The sequence below is a fragment of the Thalia democratica genome, unplaced genomic scaffold (assembly GCF_965202585.1).
Source record: "Thalia democratica unplaced genomic scaffold, ktThaDemo2.hap1.1 HAP1_SCAFFOLD_825, whole genome shotgun sequence".
In the NCBI taxonomy this organism is placed as follows: Eukaryota; Metazoa; Chordata; class Thaliacea; order Salpida; family Salpidae; genus Thalia; species Thalia democratica.
In genome coordinates, this window is record NW_028139789.1 from 15001 (window position 1) to 25000 (window position 10000).

General features: G+C 31.2%; 4 non-coding genes across 4 annotated transcripts; all 4 read left to right on the top strand.

The window, feature by feature from the left end:
• Positions 1–542: 542 nt before the first annotated feature.
• LOC145847128 (5S ribosomal RNA) lies at positions 543–661 on the top strand. The gene has a single exon (XR_014371074.1). It is a non-coding gene; the product is annotated as a 5S ribosomal RNA (ribosomal RNA).
• Positions 662–3516: 2855 nt separating this feature from the next.
• On the top strand, positions 3517–3635 carry LOC145847122 (5S ribosomal RNA). Its single transcript, XR_014371068.1, has one exon. It is a non-coding gene; the product is annotated as a 5S ribosomal RNA (ribosomal RNA).
• Positions 3636–7479: 3844 nt separating this feature from the next.
• On the top strand, positions 7480–9287 carry LOC145847121 (small subunit ribosomal RNA). The gene has a single exon (XR_014371067.1). It is a non-coding gene; the product is annotated as a small subunit ribosomal RNA (ribosomal RNA).
• A 182-nt stretch (positions 9288–9469) lies between these two features.
• LOC145847113 (5.8S ribosomal RNA) lies at positions 9470–9622 on the top strand. The gene has a single exon (XR_014371060.1). It is a non-coding gene; the product is annotated as a 5.8S ribosomal RNA (ribosomal RNA).
• The last annotated feature ends 378 nt before the right edge of the window (positions 9623–10000 follow it).

Here is a 10000-nt window from a genome sequence, read left to right on the forward strand (position 1 = left end):
AAACAACTAGTTATACATATTATTATATTATAATGTATGTGTATTAGATACTATTATTTTATAACATAAACATAGATGAGTTATTAAATTAAACGTCAAATATTTTATTACCTAAAATTAAGTTAATCGTAAAATCTGATGTAGTATGAGATATTCTTTAGAAACTAACTATAAATATTCTTGAAGTAAAACAAAACCATCTATAAATAGAACAATGAGAAATAGTAAAACAAACTAAACACAACATGTTTATTTTAACATTGTTTTTTATTTAGTTTAATCACTTAATAAACTTTACTTCTAATCATAGTATTTAATATAGAATATAGTTAACAATCTTTTAAACAAAGTCTTAAATAAAGTTACAGGGAGTAATTGTAATTAAAACACCAAAAAAAAAGGTTTTAATAAAAAAAATACTTACATCAAGTTAAAATTTTATAAGGATTAATTTTAAAATATCAAATTGATTGTAAATCAAGTGCAAATAGGTTTTTTAAACAAACCGAAGGGTTTATAAAGGCTTGTAAACGCTTTCAAACGCCTACGACCATACCACACTGAGCACACCCCATCTCGTCCGATCTGGGAAGTTAAGCAGTGTCGGGCGTGGTTAGTACTTAGATGGGTGACCGCTTGGGAATACCACGTGCCGTAGGCTTTTGCTTTTTGAATTCATCTTTTTTGTACTATTTTTCTTTCTGACCTATTTATACTTATTACTCGTTTATTTACATTTCTTTAACGCTTAAAAGAAAAGTAAATTCTAGTTATTAGCAAATAAAAACGTAAGCCAATCAGATAACGTTATTTGCTGTTTAAACCAATTAGAGCGCTAAAAAAGTGGTTTGACCAGTTTGAGATATCGAAAAAATAATGGCACCATCTTGTAGAGTACAATTTTCTGAGTTAAAATTAATACAATTAGTCTTTTATACTAAAACTTAAAAGTTTTTTTGTCCAAAAACAAATAAAAGCGTGGCTACTTGAAAAATCAAACGAAAATAAATTTTGCACTTTTGTATTGTGAGTCATAATAAGTTATTTACTGTTACCAACAGATACTAGCAAAAGCTTTTTAAAGTTTTGTATTAACTTAATGTATTTGTAATTACTTTTACTTAATAGAAACTATTGAATTACGTTTACTTAGTTTACTTTTGTATGTGTATTAAATATATAGCAATTTTGCTTGAACTTAAATAAAGATTATTAAACTATTAAAAGAAAACTATCAAAGTTTACTAACTCAAAAGCTAAATCTTAGTTATATTGTTATAAACATTTATGTTGTAATTTACTAATAACTAAATGAGTTTATTTCAAACAAAAAGAATTAAATAATGTTATGTTATGTCAAGCCTACTATATGAGGTATATAGGTATATAAGGTATACAAGCTTATGTTTGAAAGTTATAATAATTAAAATAAAAATAAATATTTAGTTGGTAAAATTTGTATTTAATATGCTTTGAAATTAGAGTTAGTATAGATGTTTTTTTTTAAATATAATAAATATAAGTATTTAGTTACTAATAATAAACTAAAATACCAATTTTGTAGTTATTACAAAAAAAAAAACTTATCTTACTTAAAGTTCACTGTAATTGAAACATTATACAAAAGCTTTATAATTATAAGCTTTGAATAATTCTATTTGAATAAATAATAGATTCATAACTATATTCATGTTTGCATATTTAAATTATAAAAAGTTAGTGTTTTGTGTATTGACTTTATGATTATTTTATTTTAGTAACTGTTAGTTTTATACTTTAATAAAAGAAATATGGTTAACAAGTAAGTTAAAAATGAAAGAAGCATAAAAAAACACACTAATTAACTGCTTATTCAATAGTTTGATTATTTAATTATTTTTCTGTTATATAGTTTAATCGTATTGTATAAAAAATACAGAGGTTTAAAGTAAGTTTGAATAAAAATAAAACAAAACATATAATATAAGCATTAGTTAAAATACATAGTTTTTTTTTCTAAAAAAATTTAATTCTTTAATAATAAGTAGTAATTTAAATAAAAAATAATACAAGTAAAGTTATACAATATATATACTATAGTTTGTCAAACTAGGCAAACACTACTAGGCAAAAAACAAACTAGGCAAAAAACCTACAAAGTAGGCCACCACTACAATCCTATGTTCCAACTGGAAATTCAATGAGATCGTTACTGTACTTGTGATGAACGTTGATAATCCCCAAGATTGTAAGTCGAAGGCCTTACCCAACCTAACCAGCGCACTGGTTTTCTTACAACTGAATTAATCAACATTTATTATTGAATATAATCATTATTGATAGATAGAGGAATGTTGACAATCAACAACAGATTGTAGGTCAAAGGCATTACTCGACCCAAGTACCCACAACCTAGATTGAACAACATTTATTAGATAGATTTGTTTAATGATAGATAGAGGAATATTGTCAATCCACAACAGATTGTAAGTCAAAGGCATTACTCGACCCAAGTACCCACAACCTAGATTGAACAACATTTGTTAGATAGATTAGTTAGATAGATAAATAGTACAGTATAATCTCAAAGAATTTGAAGCCCGAACATTGAACGATAGTGGTGTTTCGTGACGACTAGCGGGATTCGATCTTACAACCTTCTGCTTATGAGTCAGCTGATAAGACCACTGACCCACCGCGCCACGACAAAGATAAAGAAATATTTTGCTATATAAATAGGTTGATTTTTATAATTTTGTTATACAGTGTCAATTACAGTGAACTTCAAGTAAGATATACAACAGTATATATATTTCCGAGTCTGACTTTGAGTACTTTTTATATATTATTAACAAGATTTTTTAGGAGTAATATCTGTTTAGTTCTTTAATATATCTTTAAAATAATAATATTTTTTAAGGTGTTTAAAACTTTTAGAAGCTGTATGTAATGTCTTTTAGTTTAATAGTTCTTTTAAATTAGTAAAAAAAATAAACATGGTTGAGTTATCAAATTAAACAAAATAGAACGTCAAGTATTTAATTACTAAAATTAATTTAATTAAAAAAAAATCTCAGGTAATCTAAAATGTCAGGAATTATTTAAAAATAAATATAAATTTAAAACTTATTATATTGAAAAGATTGATGAATAATACTCTTGAATGTATGCAATGTTTGTATTTGTAATGCAATAACATAAATGGATAGATCAATGACAAATTGTAAACATATTGTATTATTTTATTTTACGATTTTATTTTATTTATTTAATAATTCAATAAACTTTACTTCTACTTTTCCTGGTCTTAGGTAATTTATAGATAACAATTATTTAAACAAACACTTTTGTACAGTTACAATACAGTTTTAGTACAGTTTGGGAGTAACTGTTGATTAAAAAAACAAAAAAAAAGTTAATTCAGGTTAAAATTTTATAAGGAATAATTTTAAAATATCAAATTGATTGTAAATCAAGTGCAAATAGGTTTTTTAAATAAACCGAAGGGTTTATAAAGGCTTGTAAACGCCTTCAAACGCCTACGACCATACCACACTGAGTACACCCCATCTCGTCCGATCTGGGAAGTTAAGCAGTGTCGGGCGTGGTTAGTACTTAGATGGGTGACCGCTTGGGAATACCACGTGCCGTAGGCCTTTGCTTTTTGAATTCATCTTTTTTGTACTATTTTTCTTTCTGACCTATTTATACTTATTACTCGTTTATTTACATTTCTTTAACGCTTAAAAGAAAAGAAAATTCTAGTTATTAGCAAACAAAAACCTTAGCCAATCAGATAACGTTATTTGCTGTTTGCTTATTTGCTGTTTAAACCAATTAGAGCGCTAAAAAAGTGGTTTGACCAGTTTGAGATATCGAAAAAATAATGGCACCATCTTGTAGAGTACAATTTTCTGAGTTAAAATTAATACAACTAGTCTTTTATACTAAAACTTTAAAGTCTTTTTGTCCAAAAACAAATAAAAGCGTGGCTACTTGAAAAATCAAACGAAAATAAATTTTGCACTTTTGTATTGTGAGTCATAATAAGTTATTTACTGTTACCAACAGATACTAGCAAAAGCTTTTTAAAGTTTTGTATTAACTTAATGTATTTGTACTTAGTTTAAATTAATAGAGTTTATTTGGTTTACTTTATTATGTGTATTGAATGTGCTAGTATCTAAAAATAAATACAACTAAAACAAAACAAACAAGGAGAGTACTTGAATAGAACCAACACAATTTACAGACCAGTTGTGTACTAAATTTAAAGAAATTCTGAATAGTGAATATGCAATTATTATTATAAGTTCAAAGTTCACTTTAATTTAAATTAATGTATTTTGTAAATTGGTTTTATTTAATACGATAGTAGTGAATTACTTTATTTAATTTACTTTAGTATGTGTTGTATAACTTTATTTAAACCAGAAGCAAAACGGGATTATACTTTCAATAAACTACACAATTTACAGACCAGTTGTGTACTAAATAAAAAGCTATTGTGAATGGTGAATATGCAATTATTATTATAAGTTTATAAGTTCACAGTTTACAAAAGCTTTAGAATTTAGTTACTATTTTGTTCATATTTGCATATCTAATTTATGAAAAGTTAGTGTTATGTGTATTGGCTTTTTAATTTCTTTATTTGTAGAACTGTTAGTTTTATATTCTAAAGAAACATTTTTAAATAAATATGTTTAACAAGTAACTTAAAAATGGAAGAAATATATTGTATATATTGAACTATTTATATTTATTCTAGCTATTTGCTTAGTGTATTTATTAATGTGATTATTTTATTTTGTTGTTTGTCTTATAGTTTAATCGTATTGTGTTGAAATATATATATAACAAATACAGAGGTTTAAAGTAAGTTTAAATGAAAATAAAATAAGACATATAGTTGAAATATAAGTTTAAAAAAATAGTTTTTTTTTTTTTTTTTTTCTTTGTTTGTTTGATTGTTTGTTTATTATATAATCGCGACGTGTCATTTTATTACTTTTAAGCATACTAAATATAATAATAGGTATAGTTATAGGAAAAATTCAATTAGTTTCTAATGTAATAAAAAAGTTTATTTCCACAAATAAATAAATACCTGAAAAATCAAATGAAAAATAAATTTCGCACTCCTGTATTGTGAGTCATAATAGGTTATTTACTGTTACCAACAGATACTAGCGAAGGCTTTTTAAAGTTCTATGTTAATTCAATGTATTTGTACTTAGTTTTATTAAAATGACAGTATTGATGGTTACGTTTATTAAGTATGTTTATTTAACGTTATGTAACTCAAGTAAAACCAGAAGCAAATAAGGAGACTACTTTCAATAAACTACACAATTTACATACCAATTGTATACTAAACTTAAAGCTATTCTATTTTATTCTTGATAGTTATTTTAAAGTTATTAAATTATACAAATGTATTTTGTAAAGTAGTTTTATAAAGTTACTATAGTTTATTTAACTTACTATAGTATGTGTTATATAATTTTAATTAAACCAGAAGCAAAAAGGGAGACTACTTTAAATAAACTACACCATTTATTGTTATATATAACTCTAATAAAACCAGAAGCAAAAAGGGAGACTACTTTAAATGAACTACACAAATTAAAAATATATTATTATTTATAAATCAATCGTGTTGTGTTTCAAAATACATTTTTCAAATAATGTTTTACAAGTATTTATCAGTTATTTAGTTTTCTTTTTATAGTTTAGCCGTATTGTTTTATTTATTTGTTATTATTTTTATTTAATTGTTTGCTTATTATATTTATCGCCATGTGCTTAAAAAATAAAACAACTATAAAGGTTAAAAAAGTAAGTTTAAATAAAAATAAAATGAAACATACAAAATAAGCTTATGATTTTTTATTATTATTATTATTATTATTATTATTTTTATTTTATTGTTTGTTTATTATATCTATCGCCATGTGCTTAAAAAATAAAACAACTATAAAGGTTAAAAAAGTAAGTTTAAATAAAAATAAAATGAAACATACAAAATAAGCTTATGATTTTTTATTATTATTATTATTATTATTATTATTTTTATTTCATTGTTTGTTTATTATATCTATCGCGATGTGCTTAAAAAATAAAACAACTATAAAGGTTTAAAAAGTAAGTTTAAATAAAGATAAAATGAAACATATAAAATAAGCTTATGTTTGATTTTTTTATTTTACTTTTATTAAATTGTTTGCTTATTATATTTATCGCGATGTGCTTAAAAGAATAGAACAAATACAAAGGTTTAAATTGTAAGTTTTAAATAAAATAAAATGAAACATACAAAATAAGCTTATGATTTTTTATTATTATTATTATTATTATTATTATTATTTTTATTTCATTGTTTGTTTATTATATCTATCGCGATGTGCTTAAAAAATAAAACAACTATAAAGGTTTAAAAAGTAAGTTTAAATAAAGATAAAATGTAACATATAAAATAAGCTTATGTTTGATTTTTTTATTTTATTTTCATTTAATTGTTTGTTTATTATATTTATCGCAATCTGCTTAAAAAAATAAAACGAGTATTAAGGTTTGAAAAGTAAGTTTAAATAAAAATAAAATAAAAATATAAAATAAGCTTATGTTTTTTTTTTTTTTTTTTTTATTATTATTATTTTTATTCAATTTTTTGTTTATTATATTTATCGCAATGTGCTTAAAACGATAAAACAAATATAAAGATTTAAAAAGTACGCTTAAATAAAAAATAATACAAATAAAGTTTATTTATAATAAATATATATATATTTAAAACATTAAAAAAAGTAGTTTATACATATTTTTTTTTATTTATTTCTTTTAAACATATTAAATAAAGTATAAAAAAGTATTAAAACATTTAAACGTAGCATAAATAAGCTTAAAACATTAAAATAATCGAAAAGAAACAAAGAAATTGAAAAAAATCGGAAAAAATCGGCAAAAAAAGTTCAACAGCAACATTTGAGCATCATACACGTATGCATTACTTTACACTAGTGAGAGAGACGTGTTTGTGCGTTCGGTCGACTTGACGAGAAAGCGGGCTTAAAGCATTACTGTTTAGCACCCGAGGCGCGGCTATTGCAGCGGCGGCGAACGTGCTATGTAAACGCATTGGAGCAGCGTATGAAAAACTACAAGCGTCCAGCGGCGGTAGGCTTATAGCTTTGCGAAGTCGTCGAGACGAGTAGCCGACGCAGGCAGGCACGGCTCGAGGCGGGTAACTGCAGCAGACAGATGGCGTGTTGCTGCTGACGAGTTAACCGGCAGAAGGCAAACGGTTGGTCGGGAGAAAGAACAGTCAGTTGTATAGCTGCATGCTGCAGTCGACGCGGGCTGGCGCTTTAAACAGCAAAAGGCCGGCGCCGACTTTCAGTAACGTTCGCAAGGCTTTTAAGCCGAGTGATAGAAAAGGTCTGTATTTATACAGTAAAAACGCTCAGTCGAGCAACGGGTTTAAACGTTCCGGATAGTTATCTGGTTGATCCTGCCAGTAGTCATATGCTTGTCTCAAAGATTAAGCCATGCAAGTGTAAGTACGAGCTCACGTACAGTGAAACTGCGAATGGCTCATTAAATCAGTTATGGTTCATTTGATTGTACGCTTTTACATGGATAACTGTGGCAATTCTAGAGCTAATACATGCGTAAAGCGCCGAACTGACGTGAGGCGCGCATTTATCAGACCAAAACTAACCGGCTTTCGGGTCGTTACAATGGTGACTCTGGATAAGCTTGCGGATCGCACGGCCTAGTGCTGGCGACATCTCATTAAAGCAACTGCCCTATCAACTATCGTCGGTACGGTATCGGCCTACCGAGGTTGTAACGGGTGACGGAGAATCAGGGTTCGATTCCGGAGAGGGAGCCTGAGAAACGGCTACCACATCCAAGGAAGGCAGCAGGCGCGCAAATTACCCATTCCCGGCTCGGGGAGGTAGTGACGAAAAATAACAATGCAGACCTCGTACGAGGTCCTGCAATTGGAATGAGTACACTTTAAACTTTTTAACGAGTATCCATTGGAGGGCAAGTCTGGTGCCAGCAGCCGCGGTAATTCCAGCTCCAAAAGTGTATATTTAAGTTGTTGCGGTTGAAAAGCTCGTAGTTGGATATAGGGACGGCGAGGTTGGTCGGTCGAAAGGCTAGCACTGGCCTTGTTGTTCTTGTTGGTCGGTGCCTTCGCGGTGCTCTTAACTGAGTGTTGCGGTGGTCCGGCAAGTTTACCTTGAAAAAATTAGAGTGTTCAAAGCAGGCTTTACGCTTGTATAATGTTGCATGGAATAATGGAATAGGACCTCGGTTCTATTTTGTTGGTTTTCGGAGCACGAGGTAATGATTAATAGGAACGGACGGGGGCATCCGTACTGTGCCGTTAGAGGTGAAATTCTTGGATCGGCGCAAGACGAACGACTGCGAAAGCATTTGCCAAGAATGTTTTCTTTAATCAAGAGCGAAAGTCAGAGGTTCGAAGACGATCAGATACCGTCCTAGTTCTGACCTTAAACGATGCCGACTAGCGATCGGGCAGTGTCGAACTTAAGAACTGTCCGGCAGCTTCCGGGAAACCAAAGTCTTTGGGTTCCGGGGGAAGTATGGTTGCAAAGCTGAAACTTAAAGGAATTGACGGAAGGGCACCACCAGGAGTGGAGCCTGCGGCTTAATTTGACTCAACACGGGAAATCTCACCCGGCCCGGACACAGCGAGGATTGACAGATTGAGAGCTCTTTCTTGATTCTGTGGGTGGTGGTGCATGGCCGTTCTTAGTTGGTGGAGCGATTTGTCTGGTTAATTCCGATAACGAACGAGACTCTTACTTGCTAAATAGCTGCTCGACCCATTGGGTCGGAGACAACTTCTTAGAGGGACTAGTGGCGTTTAGCCACACGAGATTGAGCAATAACAGGTCTGTGATGCCCTTAGATGTTCGGGGCCGCACGCGCGCTACACTGACCGGATCATCGTGTGTTCCCTAGGCCGAAAGGTCCGGGTAATCCGTTGAACCCCGGTCGTGCTAGGGATAGGGACTTGCAATTGTTTCCCTTGAACGAGGAATTCCCAGTAAGCGCGAGTCATTAGCTTGCGTTGATTACGTCCCTGCCCTTTGTACACACCGCCCGTCGCTACTACCGATTGAATGGTTTAGTGAGGTCCTCCGATTGAGCCTGGTACGTGCGGCAACGCACTCGCCGGTGTTCGAAAAGACGATCGAACTTGATCATTTAGAGGAAGTAAAAGTCGTAACAAGGTTTCCGTAGGTGAACCTGCGGAAGGATCATTAACGAATCGAAATTTGATTTCAAGCGACGTCTCTTCTTCGAAGGGACCGAGCCCTGTAACTGTTATAGTTCGGTCGCGTTGCTTTCTGACAGCGGGAGTAATAATTCAGCACGCAAGTGCTGGCGCGGCCGCTTCTTTTTGAACACGATTTTTTGGTTGCATTGAGATTGATTAACACGAGAGATCTCTTAGCGGTGGATCACTCGGCTCGAGCGTCGATGAAGGACGGAGCTAGCTCCGAGAAGTAATGTGAATTGCAGGACACATTGAGCATCGATATTCTGAACGCGTATTGCGGCCTCGGGTAATCCTGGGGCCACGTCCGTCTCAGGGTCTTTAACACACCGATCCTTTCATTAGTTTGAAAGTGCCTGCGACTCGTTTCTTAATTAAGGAGCGTGTCGTCAAAGACAGCTGGTCTGGCGATTTCACAGCTGAAGCGTGAGCAGCCTGCTGGCCTCGGGTGAGGTAGCAACGACGGTAGGTGCTCGAGAATAAGTTAAGTGACTTCAAAAGGCCGACGTACAAAGCGCATGTACTTTTGTAGTACATCACTTTTGACCTGAGATCGGGCGGGACGACCCGCTGAACTTAAGCATATCACTAAGCGGAGGAAAAGAAACTAACAAGGATTCCCCTAGTAACGGCGAGTGAAGCGGGATAAGCCCAGCGCTAAATCCGAGCCTTTTTGGAGGGCGAGGAAATGTAGCGTAT